The sequence below is a fragment of the Lutzomyia longipalpis genome, chromosome 1 (assembly GCF_024334085.1).
Source record: "Lutzomyia longipalpis isolate SR_M1_2022 chromosome 1, ASM2433408v1".
Lineage (NCBI taxonomy): Eukaryota > Metazoa > Arthropoda > Insecta > Diptera > Psychodidae > Lutzomyia > Lutzomyia longipalpis.
The window spans coordinates 23,706,091-23,726,503 of record NC_074707.1 but is presented as its reverse complement, the minus strand read 5'-3'; positions in this window follow the sequence as shown (position 1 = coordinate 23,726,503).

The following is a 20,413-nucleotide window of genomic DNA, read 5'->3' as shown; positions in this document are numbered from 1 at the left end:
ATCAAGCAGCCCAATTTCTGCCCTATTTTTAAGGAAAAAAATTGGGCAGACCAAGTGGAAAATATTTCGAAAAAGTTTCGACCCTCTTTCCAATAGGAAATTGGGTGTCGACAGTCTGTCGAAATTTTTCCTTCCTCCATTTCCTTAAATATTGGGAAAAAATAAGGCAACTTGTCGACTAATATTCGACATGCTTTCGACAATCTTCCCAATTTTTGCCCTATTCTTCCCAATTTCTGCCCTTCTCCAGATTTTTGATTTCATATTTTGTCAACAGATGGACTTTAAGGTTTAGAGGTTAATGAGCTCAATGGCGTACTTATTCGTGCGCGGCAAATCAAAAATTTACTTGCTAAAATTAAATTCGATTTATTAATTATCTGAGACTTTTGCATCCAAAATAAGTTGACCAACATGTTTCAGGATGTGTAAAGAAATTTTAAAAATACTTTCAACAAGGTTTTGGGAAATTTCATTTTTTATGTGCAATTAAAATATAATTAAAAATTTGAATTTGTGAAATGCAATGGCATTTTATCGCCTATGGCAAATATTCATGACGGGAAAAGGGTGTGGCATGGTTTTCCAAAGACCAAGCGTCAGGATAAGTCGCAATATAAAAATATTAATATTTATTAATATCGTGTTCCATTTTGTCTTGGCATTTTATTGTTGTCATGTAAAATAACGCCATGGAGGCCCCAATATAATCATGTGATGTGTGAAAAGAGCAGAAGAATATAAAAATATGTTGTTTGAATTGAATATCATTGGAGAGAAAGAGAAGAATAATGAGGAAATCAAGGCAATACATGTCGACATACTTTCGAAAATTTTCCCTATTTCTGCCCTATTTCGACGGTCCGTCGAAATATGGTCGGCCACGTTTCGACAAAGCTTCCCAATTGGGCAGAAATAGGGAAGATGCTTTCGACGAACTTTCGACAGAAAAATTGGGATTTTTATTCCCCATTTTTCGTCAAGGCGTCGAAATTTTGACCAATTCTCGCCGTATCCCTGCCGACGGATTTTCGAAAATTTTCCCTATTTTCAAGCGATTTCTCTCCTTGGGATAGCATAGTAAACGAATTTTTGATTAAAGTGTCACCTGAAAGTATAAGCAATTTTTCAGGAAGACACCCATGCTGTTGAAATTGCATCTGCCAAGAGAGACGAAGAAATTTTTGGAGGGGACCATCAATTATTTATTTTCAATTAAAATTCTATTTTCATCTCGCGTCAAAATTACAAAAGTTTTATAAGCAAGTTTAGCTGAATTGAACTTTTTGGAGAAGTGACAAAACTAGAAATTGAGCTTTCTGTCTGGAGATTCATTTTCAACATTTGTGTGGGTGTTGGTGGGGCAGAAGGGGGTAGTAAAAGCTAAATAGCATTCGACATGGACAATTTCCAAGTTGTTTTTCCAACATGAAAATGTCCCTTGTGTACATTTTTCTCCTCTAGAGTGTGATTATACTGGAAATTTCTGCATGAAACTGAATTGGAATTTCCCCTGTAGAAGCTGATTAAGTCAATAGCATGGGCCATAGATAATAAATCTCTTCTACCTCTTTTTCGCACGACTCCCCCATCTAAGTCTCTCTCCCTTTGTTGGATAACCCTCAGGGGAGAAGCTTTGGGTCTTGGGGTCATATTTGGAATTGCTGTGGTGCGGGAAATATTTGAGGCACAATGGGGGAGGTGTTCGTATAAGGTGAGAGGTGGTCAACCTCTTGTTTCTCTCTGTAGAATGGCTATTTCCTGGTCGACAGCATTCCAGAAACTTTGTTCACCCTATATAGCAGAGAAAATACTCTCAATAGTGAGGGAAAATACACACAAAAGTCAAACTTCAATTGAGTGGTGTAGAGAATTGATGCCGATGCTTGGAAAAAAGGGGTTACAACCACCCCATATTCTTTTCCTTTCTTATCCCCATACCATTCCGGATATTGTGCTGATTGCGTGTCTCACAGAGCAGATTGCATCGAATCCGTTTCCGACAACTTTAATATAAAATAACTGTGGGGGTGTTGGCTTCGTTTTTTTTTTTACACAAGTTCGGTCGACAAGTGGAGTTAGGAAGGAGTCTCGTAAGATATGGCTACATCTCTCTGATACTGCCAATCAATCAGATGGGAGAGGACACAGTAAATTGATACTTGGAGACGACAGTCGTAAAAAGAATCCATTTCACGTGTCTCATTTCATTTTTCAACGAATTCGATTTCCATCATCAATCAATTTTCTCAATTTCACCATCCTCCTTTTGTGTCTTCTCATGGGTGGTCGGTCGGTTGGTACAGCAACTTACATTCAACACATAATCCCACCATAGAGCGAAAACAAAGCCGGAAATAGTTTTGAAACACGAGAAAGACTACACCACACATAGTTTAACCTACTCTCACATTTTGTTCCCATCGAATATTTTGATGCATTTCTGTCCACTTGATGAAAACACTGTGAATCACTGAAATTTTATTGCAAGGATATGGGACATTACAAAATGATTTTTTCCTGAAAAGTGACCGTGCATAAAAAAGGGGAAAATTTATAGGGGCTGAACATCATCGAGAAACGTGCCAATAAAGAGGCAATTTAGTGATTTTAGCTGTGTTTCTTTCAGACACAGCTTTTGTGTACCGAGCAAAATCGAAAGTCGTCAGATCGGGCTCAAACTTGGGATGAGCACGAATTAGGGTCCCCACATTCCAAAAAACGTATGCGCCAAAAAAATTTTTTTTCCGGCCGGCCGTCCGTCCGTCCGGCCGGCCGGATCATAAACTTAAATTGCGAGAGAACGGTGATAGATAGAGACTTGCGGTAAACGGCAAAGTTTAAATATCGACCTGAAGAAATCCGAATATGAAGTCAAATTCACCCCCCCACCCCCGCGACCGCCATTTTGAATAACCGCAAAATTTTGTTTTCGTTATATCTCAGCCGCTATTATAGCTAGAGGTCTGAAATTTTGATATGTTGTAGGGGCCATCAAGACCTTTCCAACGATACCTCATTTTCGAAAATCGGTCAAGCCGTTTAGTCAATATGGCCGCCACAATTTTTCATCAAAAATCGACCATAACTCGAAAACGGCTTGACCGATTTTGATCAACTCGGGGTCAAATGAAAGATCTCAACAAACCCTACAACTCTCTAGAACGGCCGAAGTTTCAAAAGTGACCGCTAGGGGGCCAAAAATCAAAAACAAAATTTTCGATGAGTTTTCGATGAATATCTCGAAAACGACGACATAAATTTTTTTTATTTTTTCATATGTTGTAGCTGACCATATTATCTAGCTTCATGCCAAAAATGAAGAAAATCTATGGATCCGTTCTCGAGATATAGCCTTCCAAAGTTGGCATGTCATATCTCGGGTTTTACAAGTCCGATCATGATCAACTCAAGCGCAAATGAAAGGTTTCGAGAAACCCTACAAATGTCTAGAACATTGCAACTTCGAGAAATGACCGCAAGAGGCGCTAAAGTCAAAAACAAAGTTTTCGAAAATTTCGAACTCGAATTTTTCGAAAATGGCGACATAAATTTTTTTCATTTTTCGATATGTTATAGCTGACTTCAAGACCTTTCAAACAAAAAAAAATTTATGAAAATCTATGGATCCGTTCTCGAGATATGGCCTTCCAAACATTTCTTAGGGTATGACTTTTCTACTTTTCCCGACTTTGCGCGTATTTAAACAAATTCGCGTTCTAGTTTGCTCTCACAAAATTGGTACACTGAAAGAAACACAGCTCCCGTAAGCTTGGTCAGCTTACCAGTACATTTTTGCTGAATACGCAAATAAAATGGTGCAATGAAACTTTACTGCAATTTAGCAAAAATAATCAAAAATCGTATTTCAAAATATAAATCTGTGACATTAAAAAACACACATTCAAGGTTTTTTTTGAACAGCATTGTGCTATGTATTGTCTTGCCCATTCAATAAATCCATGTGTCAATTCAACATAGATAAAAAATCCATTTAACCATGAGAATTAATAGTTTACCCAACACTGCAGACGACAAAAAAAGGAGAAGCATTCATAAATTTCCGGATTCGTGTTTTAAAAATAATATATAAAAAATCTAAACTAATAAAACGTTATGTATTAGTTATTAAGATCAATTTAACCATTTCAAAGGTTTCTGAAAAGCTCTTCATATACGTAAAGTTGCAGTAATTATTTTTATAGATTATTAAAAACTTCAAACACTTTTTAGCAAAGCTTAAAAAAAAAATCTTAAAAAATAGGTAGGTATGGGTATATAACAAATTGGCAACGCAAACACATATAGTTTAGGGTGAGGAATAAGATTTAGTTCTATCAACTTTAATATCAAAAGTTTGTGAATTAATGGGTAGTCTATGCGTACAAAAATTCCGCACTGCAAAGAATGTTAATCACGTGTAAAATTTATTTATGTTTTTTATTATATTTTCCACTCTTAGTAAATACCAGCGTGCCCCAAACACATTCCCTTTCTACGCCACAGAGTGGTGGTAAAAGTGAAGATTCAAGAGAATTTAGGGCACTTTTTGCTGCCACATTCAAACCCTCTCAGGTTTTGGTTGTTTCATTGAAATATTTTGGGGTGAAATTCCTGTGGGAAAATTGATTGGGGGTAAAGGTGAATTTGCGGAAGGTGTTCTCCCTCAACGGATTTTAAAACTCTTGAGCCCCACATCACACTTCAAGTATACCAAGCAAAGTGTTTGGAGGAAATGTCTAAATTTGTGAAAGCAATTGTGATTCCTGATGTATTGTTTCTAAAACCATCTCTCACATTTGTACACACACACACGTTGTCTATTCCCTGGGAATCCCCAATGAACACAGTGCCGTCAAACCATCCCCTGCTTGTCACCCGCATTTCACAGTTTTGGGTGATTTTAGACACTGTAAGCACTTTTGTAACCCCTTTAGAAGCCTCACGGCGCTATTGCCCTAAACATTTGTGTACAATACTTCTATATTGGGGTGAAATTTTCCCTGAAAACTTATCTCACTTGTTACATACATTTTATGTGTTAAACTTTCTAAAATATTTTCCTTTAATTCTTCAATTTAATTCAGAAGTTTTTATTAAAATGTTTACTTGCATCCTGTAAAATAAAACAATCAAAAGTTGTGCTCTTTTCAGTGTATTTCTATGCTTCTAAATACTTAATACTATTAGAATAGATGGAAAGTTAACAAAGTTTTCCATGGGAAATTTCCCAATTTATGAATTGTATGAAATTTACAAGACCTTCCGGAGATACTTTGTCGAATATACAACGTGAGGCTGTGGTGTACAACTTAAATTGGATTTCTAAATGGAATTCATGGGGGAGAGATGTGAAGCTTTTCGCTCCTTCCAGCCGTTTTGCACCAGTTAAAAGGCTTAATATTGTTATTTCAGATTTTGGAGATGAAAATGGTGTGGGGAAAGGGGAATGAGGCTAATATTTTCGTTGAAAGCCAGACTTTGAGCAGTATGATGCTTCATTTGGGGTGAGGGTTTTTTTTGTGTGTGATCCTTCCCACTCGTGCTCAATATATTTCGTCCCATGATGACCAAATGCGTGGAAGGCTCGTACCAACGACAGGTCCCAGAATGATGTTATGTCACGATTCCCATTGAAATTCCACCTTCTGTGTGTCCACACAAACATAACCGAGGAGATAGATTTCAATAAAATGGAATAGGGCGAGACATGGGATACGGAGGAAGATTCAACATTTGCCATGTGGATTGCGTGCGTGCCATGAATTCACGAGATGGAATATTAAATATCATTTCCATGTTTATAATGGCTACAAAATTCTCAGTGCTCACGAAATGATCCACCAGCTGCTCACTTTCGTCCCCTCTTGACCATCAATTATTGACCATTTCCCAGTTTTGCTGGTCACTTTTCCACCCAAAGCAGATAGACAACTTCCATTTATTCCAAATGTCTCTCGCTCCTCCTAGGCCTATAAGTTGGTCTGATGCTATCCTATACACAGCTAATATTAAAGTCCACCCGTAGTTGAACCTTTTCCCACTACCCTCGAAAACTTGAGCAATTTGATTGTTTCCTTTTCTCTCTTGAGATATAAAATTGACCCCAATATTTCCCAATAATTAACCACACATAAACTTTAACACTTATGTGTGTGCAATAAAAGGACATCCTTTCCTGGTGCTATTTCAATATTCCATTCCACATTAAGTGAAGGAAAATACCAAATCTTTCTCATTATCTCAATGAATATCCGTTGCTACATATAAATGGGTTTGAGGGAAATGTAAAGATTTTCTGTGAGAGAAGGGGTGCACGTTTTGCTTATTATTGTGATTCTGACCATAATCTTTGTATAACGAAAACTAGAAAAGAGATATGTATTTCATCCTATATATAATTTTTCAAAATTGAGTCCGGCATTACATTAACCATAAAATACCCTGATCTATTTAGATATAAACTTTCTTTAATTTTATTTCTCTACAAGATGTCTATTTATGATATATAAAGTTGAGAGGTCATTACGTGCAGTAAACTTTATTTTCGAAACAAATTTCTCATTAATATTCAAAGTTTGTGAAAAGTTTCATCAAGTGAGTGTAATTTTTGTAATTCCCTTTTTTGAGAAAGGGGAACAAGGTCTTCTTGGAGGAAATTAGTGATTAAAAAGATCCTTCAGTACCTATATATCTGGCATGAGGAAAAATAACCTTCGCGCATTACCCCCTTCGCAACCCTTTTCTCCATTTCAGAGCTCCCAAAGCTGCAATTATTATTTTCAGCTATTACGTGAAATATGCAAAATGCTATACTGCTCAAATTGCCCATCCCAACGTCTTCATCCTAATAAAATTTTGCACATTTTCAGCGCTATAAAATTGTTGCATGACATCAAAAGGAAAATTGGGAACTTCTTCGGTAATATAAGCACGTGCGCAAAAAAGGGCGGGAGAGTTGAGATGAAAAATTATGTTCGCAGTGAAACTCAATCTTATTTACACTATTTTTCATCATGTTAAAATTCTCACTGGTGCTCGGTGAGACGATGAAAATCTCTGACAAACTTTTGGCTCAAATGTTCTCAATAATGGACCTGAGAAGAAGTTACCTACTTTGAAGAAACTTTTCCACATTCACGGATTTACAGTACACTCTGTAGAGCTAAATGATACTAAATGCATTAGAAGGTGCTTATCGTAATATGCAAATAGATAATTTTCTTTAATTTGTATAAAACTTTTTCACACATGTAATGCAAGTAAAACTTTTCTCAAATATGCTTACACTAACTATCCGAATCAATATAGCATATGTAAATAGTTTTATGTTTCCACCTATTTAAAAAGTCATTCATTCTAGATGGAGAAGATTCAACTTAACTTTACCTATGTAAATGTGCCAAAGATATGTGAATTTTAAGTATGTAGATATCGATTAATTTTTGACTTTGCGAATTAACATATTCATTTTAATAATATTATGTGAAACAGGAATATATTTCTAGACATATAAGGGTAATATTTATGAATTATTGGAGCTTTGTTATTAATTAAGCAAGATAAAATTGATTAGGTTTAATTTTACATTTAATCACTGTTCATTAATTATGTATGAAATTTGTAACTTTACAGCGTAAACGTAAAAGCACACAAAGAACAAAGTTTCTTCACTTTCAATACATTGAATTAATAAATGTTCATAAATAAAATGGGAAAATTCATCGTTCCAAATCACACAAGTTGATAAATCAACGTAATTTTATAGAAGTGTTTTGAAGCACATACATATATAGCAATTTTACATATAGAAAAATAATATACATATATAGCACAAACTTTAAAAAAGCTTAGAAAGTTTTTATTAATTGGAATTTGAAATCCATTGAAAAAGTCAAAGAAGCAGAAACTTTCTATTTTTTTTTATCTTCAACTCTTTTTTTTTAAATCTTCATCTTCAATGAGATTTCAATTTATTGCACATTAATATGTTGCAGATGGATGAAAATTTAATCTAAGAACTTTCAGCAAGTGTAATGAAAACTTTGACGTATCATATGGCATCACAAATGTCCTCCATCACTATACAAATAATTACACGTTAAATTCAAAGATTGGTAATGGATGTTGCGACTTCTTCGAGGATCTCCCAAATGTTGAATAATTAATCATTTCCACAAGGGGTTCCTTTGAGCATACAATCAGGGAATTTATTTTACTTTTGATTAATTGTAGTTTGTTAATTAAATTCCTAATCAATTACAAATGTAACTGAAGAGCAAAGGAGAAAGTTTAAATCAAAAGTTCAAATGCTCTCTCCGAATGGATATAAAGTATTCTGAAGATGTTTCCGAGAATACTCCTTATGTATTAGTGTTCGAGGTGATCTCAAGAGCTTACCCCCATTTAGCTTTTTCCGCTCCCCGTCAATTAATTAAAAGACGTTTAAAGTTGCAAAAGGTTTATCTTGTGAATATTTGACGCAACGACTTCCAAAGAGCTTTCCTTGCACTAAAAGCACATCAAATTTGAGGAGAATATGTGTGTATGATAGAGAAAGAATGAAGCTGAGACGTTAGGGTAGAACCTTAAGTGGTTTGCCACACTCAGAAGACAACATAATGGATTTATTTAGGTGGTCTGTTGTGCACTTGAAACTATCTATATAGTAAATATGTAGTACATAGGACAACATTATAAAAAAAAATAGTGGAAGACAACTTGTGCCGCTGATGCTGCGGAAGATTTTCAGGAAACTCTACTCATTCTCCCACACTCGCACTTTCTCCGTGTCTCGTTATTTATGACAACAGCTTTCACTATATAAATTAACTTGGGAAGTAAAAGCTCGTGGGAAAAGTCATTTTACTCCTTTGCTGTCCATTTTCGGAAAAGTCAGCAAGTTCCACTCAATTTTCATGTTTATGTGTAGACAATGAAATTATTCAAATTACTCTCCTTCTCTTTTAATTACATTTTAATTCTGAATAATTTATTATTACTCACAGACTCTTTTCCTGCATAACCTTCACATTTTTCTTTAATTTTTCCATCTTACTTTTCCCTCGATAGCCATTCGTGTGGTTGGTCTATGTATAAAGATGATGAGAAAGCCAAAGGCTGTGCACGAAGGATGAGAATTAATTAAAATTTGTAATTATCGTGAGCATTTCCATAAATTCCTCATTGTGATCCACTCGAGGAGACTTCCATTCTTCATCGCATCGAATCGAGAATCCCTAGAAAATTATTCTTATCATGTTTTGCGTCTTCATTCACTTTACCATGAAGACGTGTGTGTGTGTGTACAGGAAAAAGTGGAGCAAATATCGACAAAGCAGATGGACGCAAATATTTCTATATTGAATCCTGTATTGATTGCTCCAATATTAATAATGTATGTAATACCAATCAAACCCATCACAAAATATTAACATATTCATATTCCGCCCTTCATAGTAAAATATGTAGAACATTGTTTTTAAAAGGTTTATCTGTGTAAATGGTTATGTTTTTTTTATGTATAGGACAATTCTTCGTATTTCAGTGTATTCTTTGAGCTCAAAGAGAAAAATTGCAATTATTTTTTTTGTAGATTTTGCAGTAGAAAAGAAACACAGATGATGGAACAATTACGAAAAGTTTTTTTAATACATCTTTGTATTTTTTACTTCATAAAATATTTAAAATGTAGACAACCGATGCCAGCTTTAAATTTACATTTAAATTTTCAAATTGCCACAGGGGTCAAATCTAAAACTAGATGCATAAAAGAGAGAGAATTTATACATATAAATACATGTAGGAATACATAGGTAATATGTACGTACATACATAAATTGAAGATATTGTATTATTTCATAGCGGTAAACCGTGTTATTGGATTTGAGGGAAATTATTCCCTTTAGTATTAGACTGATTGCACAAACCAACCATCCACCACCATATAATAAGGCTATAATATCTCATTTCATCCCAGCCTTCATTTCACCGGAAAATTGTCACTCAAATCCTCCAGCGGGAAACCCACTTACTCGGTCTGGGTGTATGTTAGATTTGTCCTTTTAATGGGTGGATTTATAGGTAGGCGATGAGCTTTGGGTGTTTGCGAGAATGGGAAATCTACTTTGCCTTAGCACATTAACACAATTGCACATCAACATTGTGTTTGGAGTATGTCCGCAGTCGCATATTGTATCCATAGCAGTACAACCCCAAGCCACGCAGAAAGACGACGCCCTAAGCTTGAGTGCGTTGTGTGCACGAGCAAATGGAATAATAAACACGAAATTGAAGAGAAAATTTTCATCACGTTTCACCCACAATACCTCCTGGGAGCTTCCCTCAATGTTGTATGTGTGGCAAACCAAATTCTACCCATCACCAGGTTTTCCACCCCCCAAAAAAAGTACTTTATAATAAAAATGTGTACATGAGAAGAGAAGAGCAAAAGCAATGTGAAATAAATCAATGAGTAAAGTGATAAGCTTCACGAATCATGGGTATGCTATTTTTTTCTATTAAACGGTGTACACGCCCCTATGTTTTTAGGCACAAACACGGATTTTTATTGATGTTTGTTCTCTCCTCATTCACCACTGCACAGATTCAAAAAGTGAAAAATATTGGGAATTAGTCGGTAAATTGAGCAATTTGTTGGGAGTTCTCGCGAAAACACGTAGTAATCAATATGGCGAACGTAACGGCCAGTTGAGGAAAATGGTCAGGCATAAATTCACAAGAATTCTCACCATTCCACACACTCTGTAGCATTTTGCAGAGCTTTTCGTCCTTAATAATACCCCAGAGTGGAATGAATAACTCTCTTCTCCACAAGGGGCGTAGGGAATGTAAGTTTTTAGAAAATGCCAGTATATGGACAAAAAGTCAGGAAAATTTGTTTGTCGCAAAACGGACTCTTTCACATTAAACTCGTTAACATGGAAAACACATGGAAGTTTCCGGGATTGTATTTTAAAATGAAACGAGCATAGGAAATTTCCATATTTGTTTCCATAATTTTGAGCATTGAAGCACTATTGCTGTTGTTACACCGACCACAGGACGAACTTTTGCCATTCAATTGTCGCCAAGGATATAATGCTAACTTTTTCTGTAATACCCGCTAATTTTGCACACAAAAATTATTCATAATCCACATTCTGCACACACTTTGCTGAAGTATATGCTTAAAAGTTGCAATTAAACAACTCAACTGTGAACATTTTAGCACATGGAAACATCTAAAAAGCGTTTTGATTTATATGTACAACATTGAGATTAAGTAAGGTCGTTAGGGTTTCACCTACTTTGGAATTATCTCCACACACATACACACATACTGGATGGAAAGGGAATAAAATTTCACATTAGAGCTGAGACGCTTAAAAATGCACATCTGTTTGCTATGGATTTCATGCAAAGTTGAAATCTGATAGCTCAAAATTGTAATAAAAAAAGTTATAACGAAGATTGCTGTGTACTATGTGGTCATTAACTTTTTAAAGCTTTTCCTATTTAAGTGAGCTTTCCAAAGTTAACCATTAAAAAAGTTACACGCCAGAGCGACATCACATTACAATGCTCTTTGGTGTTTCCATTTAATAATTCTGTCGAAAAAACAAAACATTTTTCAAAACATCAATCAAAAAAATATTTTTGAATATCAAAATTAAACAAGACATAAATTTAAGACAACTCTGCTTAACATTTTGCTCTTTCTAATCCGTGGATTGAGAGGGGTTAGTATAGAATCTAATGTATTGTACATGTGTCTGGGACATCTTGTTTCGCATAAATCTAAATTGTGCTCAGAATTTAAACTTCAACCATTTGTGTAACTCTTTATAATATACCATTATGTATGTATGTACTATGTAAAGGAAGAAAAGAAATGTCATCGTTTGAGGAGAAATCTTTTTGTGCAGTCTCATCTCTTGCGAGTGTGTTTAATACTTCATGGCCTGAGGCTCTTACAGAGAAAAGACACTTTGTCTTTTTCATTAGAGTTATCTCGTTCTTTCCAATTTCACTGGCGATTAATTCGACTGACACGTGCCACTGTGCAGCCGCAGTTGGAGCAAAAAATCGCAACACTTGCAACCCAAGAGTGCAGAGAAAATTTGGCATGAAAAATTGCTTCAATTTACACTCCAAAGATAGTTTTTGTCGTCATTCTTTTCTCGTTCTCACCCAAGATGCTGGGTTGTAACGCAAAGCAGAGGCAAAAGTTCTATCTTCATAAATCAATTTGCAATTTTGGTGGATGTCACACCATTCAACTTGTATTTCGAAATACGATGAAGTCATACAGAAGAAGATGCTATATATACATTGTGGAGTTGATGGTATGGCACCAAAAAAAAACGATGGAGCATATATAAGAAAAGCGTAAGTTTTTCTGGTTTCACCGCCAACAATGTGACAATTTCCCTTGTGGGTGAAAACAAATGAAAGAATATGTTTGGGAGAGGTGGCTGCATAATTCGCTTGGAACGACGAGAAGGCAGGAAAAAAATTTATGTACAACTTTTGGGAAAATTCGTACAGCTCTGAGAAAATGATACACTTTTACCGCCCTCCAATAAAACTCGCGAAATGTTCCTATTATAATAAGAATAAAGTAGGAAAAAAGCGGGAGGTATTTGGTGGAGCTTTCTCCACCAATTGTCTGCTCCATCTCAAGGATATTTCGCGTATTCCCCCCCGAGAATTTCTATTGCCATCAATTGTAAAGCACCAACATAAAATACATATATAGGAGTAAAATTTCCTTTTCATTTCTTCACATTTCGTTCTCACCTCTCTACTTTTTTTTATCATAGCATGTCCCTTCGTAAGATACACACCTCAATTTGATTGCGTTGCGATTTTTGTATTTATTAGGCGATTTTTGAGCACGTTTTGCAAATACATTCCAACATACGACAGATGGTGCAATTGAACGTGAGTAGGAAGAAGTAGGTCGTTTTTTTGCCTCCCATATAAAATTCTTATTCAACAATCATTGTCTGCAATCTATCTCTGCACTACTATATGCAAAATCTTGGCAGATCAACATGTATGGTAAATAAAAGGAGGCAGTTAGTCGTTAAACCGCAAAGCAAAGAAAGGAGCTTTTTTTTTTCATACAATACGACCCATATTTTAGAATTCTCTGTATGTATATCCTATGCTGCACTTATGATATATACTCATATTCTGAACTACCGTGTGGAGTGGCTGACGTTCCATCCAATAAGCTTTCAATTTTATGCTTCAGCTGTGGCTACAATAAAAGCTCGTTTTACTGCAGAAACATTTCGACAAGTCCCACGTAAAAAGGAACTTTGCGTTTGGATAACAAAAATAAATCAGAATGGTATTAATGCCTTTTTCTGCCTCAATGACTTGCGAAGATGGCCCAAGTAAAAATTAAATACCTATAAGAAATATGATGATGATATACATAAGATATTTTTTCTTGATATTTAATTGCTAAAATAAGTTGCCCATAAATCATCCCAGCCATCTTCTCACTTTTCCCTCATTATCATATGTTTCACTGAAATTTTTCAGCGTGGGATATCTCCAACAACGAGAAAGTTGAAATCTCATCTTCACTTTTGGTATCAAAATTGACCATCCACTTAGTCATCAGTGTGTGTGAGAGACAATGAGAGAAATTTTAATTAAATCTTTCACAGTGGATTTTGAGTTTTCATGAGACTTCTCCCGCCTTCCCACTGTAGTGTGGGTTTGGTGTTCTAAATTAAACTATTGCATTACAAACCCATGCAGTTGGGATCTCCTTTACGAGATGCAATTTCAAAAGGTGGTGAACGCCTCGAGGGGTCGTCAGTTGAATTTTCCTCCCAATTGAAATGGAAATTCAACAAAATGCCAAGCTAAATTTGCAGTCTGATGTCTCAAACACTCTGTCCACACTGAACTTCCTCCCTCTTACCACCCAATTGTCCTCACTTTAATGCCATACACAATGGGATTCGCGTGTTCCTCCAACATGAAACCATGATTGCTCTGTGCGCTAATCCGCAAGCTCTGCGAGCGCCATTACAGTGTGATTTATGAACTGCAGCAAGTATACTTGAGTATGAATCATTCTGAGTATGATCAAAGATTCTTCAAATAATCTCCCAGCTTTTAGAGAACTTTTATAGCCTTTTATGTATGAATCATCAGTCTATTAAACATTAGTCTATTATTCACATGAATACTTGTATTTTATGTACATTTTACCTATTTTAATCATTTCAAATATTGATTTTGTGTATTTTTAAAAGTCTCTCTATACCAACTTAAAAATTACATTGCAAGCAAATTGGCCTTTCTATGTATTTAAAATGAATCAGTCTGTAAGCTCTGTGGCAAAACGCTTCATTTGAACATTTGAGCTTCGGTCTATTTTAAGCGATATCTGAGAAGTGCTGAGACATACGGTGGGTGTTTGAGGGCGAAATGAGGGTAAAATTAATAGCCGGGCAGATAAGGGACTTTGTCACCACCCATCCTTTGCAATACTTTTCACATGGTACAAGCAAAGACTGACATTTGCAATGCTGTAACAATTACTAAAAGATTCCCATCCACTCCACCGTTTAGATAATTTTCATCACTGCCGCAAGAGACACATTTCCGCCCATAGAAAATTTCACTTAACGACACTTGATGGCTTTCCATTCCCCGAGGGTAGAAAATGATTTCCCGACTTATTCTTTCTCCCTCTTTTTCGGGGATTTCTTTTCTTTTGCCCTGGACCCAGAGTTAATATAAGAAAGGTACCTTTATATACACCTTGCGGTGCTGGAAGAGCACAGAAAAACAACCACACAATAGAATGGTAAACAGAAGAATTATTTTCATTCCCCCCGAGTAATTTCTTTTCTCATTCTCTGAATCGTTTTCTTATTCATCTCGTCAATCAAGCAATTTTCACTCACTTATTCTTTTTTCGTTCTCGTTTCTCTTTGTTTCATCAGGGGAAAAGTAGATAGGTATTGTAAGTCACTGCATAATATGTCTCAGCATCTTAAATAACTATTGTGTACTCAAGGAGTTTATTTATGTAGTCGCTGATGTGCTTGAAAAAGTTGAGAAAACTTTTTACTTTTCCATTAAACTTTTTAGGTCTTATTAAAATCATTAAAGATTTCTTGAATAAAATATCAGAAACTATTATTAACAGTTATTAATGTAGCGCCTGCGTTGATAGATCATCTTGTTATTCCAACAACTATTTCTATGTAACCTTCACTCACAGTCCTTTCGGTAAATCATCACATTGCAAGCGTATGCAGCACTTATCTGACACTGACTAACATCATTTAACTAGGAATAATTGCTCTATATAGTGTAAGAATTAATTAGTTCTCACTTTCTTCAGCAAAGTTGAATTGAACATTTCACGTGTATACGTACAATTCAAATTCTAGCTACACTCAATCATGAAATTCCCTTTGGATTTACAGAAACGTGTGGGTTGAAATCCTTCAGCAGCGTTTCTTTCCACATGACAATACCATATTAATTGTCAAATTTTGCAAATTGCTCGTTATTCTGAAGAGAAATTCCTTAACATCTGGAAAATCCCATTGGTGTGCCGTTATGCGCAAATTTCAGCATAGAGATGCTTCCACGGCGAAATGCTGCACAAGAGCTTTGACACTGATGAAGTCCCGGGAGAGATTGTTGAAAGAAAACCTCCTTTTCGTACCTACATCTAAAGCTCTACACCCGGCTCGAAGGAGACAATTGCTGCTCCCAGGCAAATAGGAGGTCAGAAAATAATTTTCCTCAATAATCCTTGGGAACTTATTGTTATTTGTAGTTGGTACGTATAGCACAAAATATTCAAATATATTCATATTGAGTCAGTGAAATGCAAATGAATGTACCTACAAAATAATTTTCATATCCATGGTGGTGGCAAAATGAAAAGGAACTTTGAGCTTGGGGAATTGACTCGCACAAAATTCCGCACCCTGAAATAATTTCACCTGTATCGCCGCCAGGTACAAAAGTGATGATGAAATTATTCTGCGGAGGAGACAAAAGAAGCTTTTGCGAAGAAAACTCCTGTTTTGCAGATGAATTAACTCATCTCAAATTTTACTGCAGTTGGATAAGCAAAAGGGCGATAAACATTATTGTTTAAAATTTAAATCTGAAAAAGGTTTTTCTTTTATTTGTTTCAAATCAGTGTGAAACACTCGAATCACTTTACAGTATTTGAAAAAGAAAACTACTTCGGGCAAATTGGGGCAAATTAAATATTTTATTTTACCATGTGTAGGTACATAATGATTTGTTGTTAGAGGTCAGTGAATTTTCCGTAACCAATGCCTCGGAGTCCTTTATTTTCAAGCATGACCAATTCTCAATTTTGAACTATACCCATTTCCGTCAATCACAGGACTCTCGACCCTCTCGGCCTTGCAGGCCGGAATTCCAGATGATGCGATAAATTATTTAACTCCTTTTGCCATGCACTCATTTCTTCCTTGTCTTTGATATAGCTGTGGAACAATTTAATGAAACCATCACACGTACTCCTATACCCGTCAAGCCACATTCATTTGAAGTTCATTAAGGATATTAAATTTTTCAACGAGTGACATTTAAGTTTAGAAAGTACTGGGAAAGTGGAAAATTGACTTTAAGTGGAAATTACTGGTGCAGGAAGAAAAAAGTGTGGTACAATTAATGGCGCAGACTTTCACCCCTCACAGAGAATTGGATGTCTTTGTTCTCACACAGTTTCCCGAAGAAGGAGGGGAGGAGGGTGCTGTGTAAAATCGATATTGAGACGAGTAAATTGCAGAATCCTTTAGGAGCTAATCATTAATAATGACGCACCACAATTCCTTGACAAATGTACTGAATGGTAAAGTTGTGCCACAAGCACATCAGTGGTATCCTCCTAGCACTTGGGGCCGTAGAGCAGGGTGGGGTTGATAATATGCAGATGGTCATTATCTGGAGTTCGGCGTCACCCAAGTGGATGTGTAATGCGCCATCATGACAAATAATTGAGGGTCTCCGAGGGCAGTACGGAAATGAATTTATCGGCCGGATGTGACCCAGTGGGTTGGGGTGTTTTGGGGTGTCACTCAACTGTTGATAGAGTTTTGGTACCATCCCACCTCTCTCTCTCTCTCATCTCATTCCCCTCTCTATAAATGGATAAAGTTTTACATCCCGCAAGCAAGTTGAAGTGTTATGCTGGTGTGGTTTAATGTAAAATTCAATTTTGGGGGAATTACGCAGTCACAAAGACACTTTTAGCACTCTCAGTAGAAAGGCTACAAATAATTTTGTTTACGTCAAGCAAATGTCTTCTGCTGACACATTTAAATTCATGCTTTAAAAGCAACCCATATAAAAGTTTCATTCAGATGGGTTACGACAACGTGATCCGGAAATGGTGGTGAGACAATGAGTGTCTGCCCGTGAATTCCATTCTCACAGGGGAATTCTTTTCTGATTAAATTATCCCGACCTTACCTGAATTCTCGAAAATTTTCATTTAAATTTACGAAATTTACATATTCATACACTTTTAAATTAAGCTTTCACCATACAATACCTATAAAGCCTATAAATAAAGCTTTCGTAGCTATTATACTGTTTTGCTTTTAAATGGCTCACCTGTATTATTATATATATAATAGAGCTATCAGCGAATAAAACATAAAGTCATTCTCAAATACTATATTGTTAAATTTAATTGTACCATTTGCATTGAAAGCATCAAATATTCAACATGTGGATACATGTAACTCGATAATTTCAACCAAAATCATTCAGTACAGATTGAGAAAAAAAAGTTATCTATATCGTATCAATTATGCCGAACGATGTAATGCATATGCAAGTATGTTGATGTGATTTGTAGTATTGATTACATTGCTATCAAAGAAGTATAAATTATCAATCCCTTGAAACTTATCAGAAACCGCAAGAAGCTGAACGTTGTAAGTAAATGAAGAATCGAATTTAACGACGTGACCTCAAAATCTTCCCAATGTTTGATAGAGGTGGGAAAATCTATGTTTTTCTGTACTTGCTTGTGGTTACAAATCAGAAATTTATGCAGATTAATCATGTTATTGAGTCCACGAGTTTTCATATACATAAATTAAAACTTTTCATTGTGGAAGGAGAAATTTGTTCTAGTTGCCTCTACAAAATTACAACAGATCGAATAGTTCCCCTACTTTTGAACTCGACCATTCAACATATATGTATATTGAAAAATATGTAGGTATTCAATAACATAGCTCTTTCTCCATATTCGCCAATTTAAAATCGTAAAAATATCTAACAACCACTATATTTCACAGGAAGTTCTCAAAATCCCCAAAAATTGATGAATTTCAAAGCTTTCACAGTAATTCCAGCATGATAAAATATTATAGGTGAATCGCTATAATACCTACCCACCTCGTACCTTTTCACCATTGCTGCATTGCCGATTGAAAACACAAAAGGGATTAGTTTTTGATTAAGCTTTTGTTTCCATAAGTTATAGGTAGAAGGCTTTGACTCTTACGTTATCTATCTGGAGCTTTAATTAAATTTATATATTATTTAGACCAATATTATCACTTACAATATGTGCATGTGCAATGTTTAATGCCATAACCTTTCATATGAAAAATCGATTTTGGCGCATCTGCAACCTTTTATTTATGGTCTGTAAATAAATGCTATAAATACCTACATTTATTAATTGATTCTTTTGAGATGATATAAATCAATTTTATGGTGAAATACAATTAATTTTTTCTCTACTTTGGATAGGTGAAAAAATTTGATTAAATAATGGAAAAAAAAGTTTTTATGGGAATTTGTTGCATTTTTTTCGCCATTCGCTATGTTTGCTCGTTTAATATTTCGGGCCATCAAGTCATTTATATAGTGTTAAAAAAATTCACATTTGTGTACGCTTAGTAACAGAACCGCAACAACTGGGAATTGTTCCAACATATTAATATTGGTGTGGATGAGACATGAAAAAAAAATTGTGCAGGATGCAATCTGCATATGGAATGTGAATAAAATGCAATTTTCTAAGAGCAATTTTCAAACCATGTCCTGGGGATATGGAATTGTTTACACTACGGTAATTAAATGCTTCTTCCATCTCACATGGTTTGTCGACATTTGGCAGAGTGAAAGAGGAATGACACAGTAAAAACACGAATTCTGCTGCAAGAGAACATATAAATGGGTTGACGGGAATATAACTATATTGCCCATGGGAGTTGCGTATTATGCAAATATTTCGACACCCACTTTGTATTGTCGTCGTTCGTTATAATTGCCTAAACGTGCAACATAGCAGCACGTATGTACATAATACTGTATACATACATACATATGTGTATGCACATATAATATGTAGGTATGTGGTAGGTGCCTATAATCTACACTAACCTATATATTGTATTCACGATAGGACGTTTCAATCAGCTATCTACGAATCCTGTAAAATGTGCAGACATGATAACTTTTATGCTTGCTGCTCTTGCTGCAAATGAAAAAAAAAAATTCATCAAAGAAATCCTTTACAAAAACGTTCGACTTCAGAAAACAGTCAAATTATTTAAGATTTTGTTTAAAAAATAATAATTATTAATAAAAGTGTATGATGCATTTAGTAGGTAATAATTCACACGTACATCAATCACTAAAGTACCTTCCAATTCGATGATTGATGTCATTATAAATTAAACAGCAATATAACTATATAGATAGTGTGAATGCTAAAACACACTTTCGGCGACTAATGAGTCACAATATGAGCGCATTCATTTTTCAACCTACCCACCCCTATTTTGGCGATTGATTGTACCCTCATTTTATCAGCCTAAAAAAATATTGCAATTAATTTCATAGACTGTATTCTATATACCTACTGAAATAGTAAACTCAATTTGGGAAAATTTCAACCGTTTAAAGTACAGCCAATTTAATATTCGAACGACTGTGAAATTGCATACAATGTTAAAGCAGTCTATCAAAGCGTAGATTCACTAAAACGCCTCACTATTTATTTAACTTTTGATTGACATAACTAATCTTCTGCAAAATGCATATTTGTTTTATGAAGTTTGTGTAAGCTTTGGTGAAATTATCGACATGAGTTTATCTTTCTTCATTAAAGTGTCACATCCTATATTCGGATTAAATAAGGTTCTGAGGGGGGGAGGAATAGCTGATGAAGGTGAATTTCTCAATTTTTTTTATCATATTTCGTGTATTTTTTTTCTTTCCGTCATCAGGTAAAAATCATTGGGGAAATCTCGTTGGAAAAATTGTCATAGACCACGTAAATTAGTTTTCGTCTATGGTAACACAGACTCGCACCGTGTGTTTAATTTTTGAAACAAATGAGTTTCTCTCAATGGGT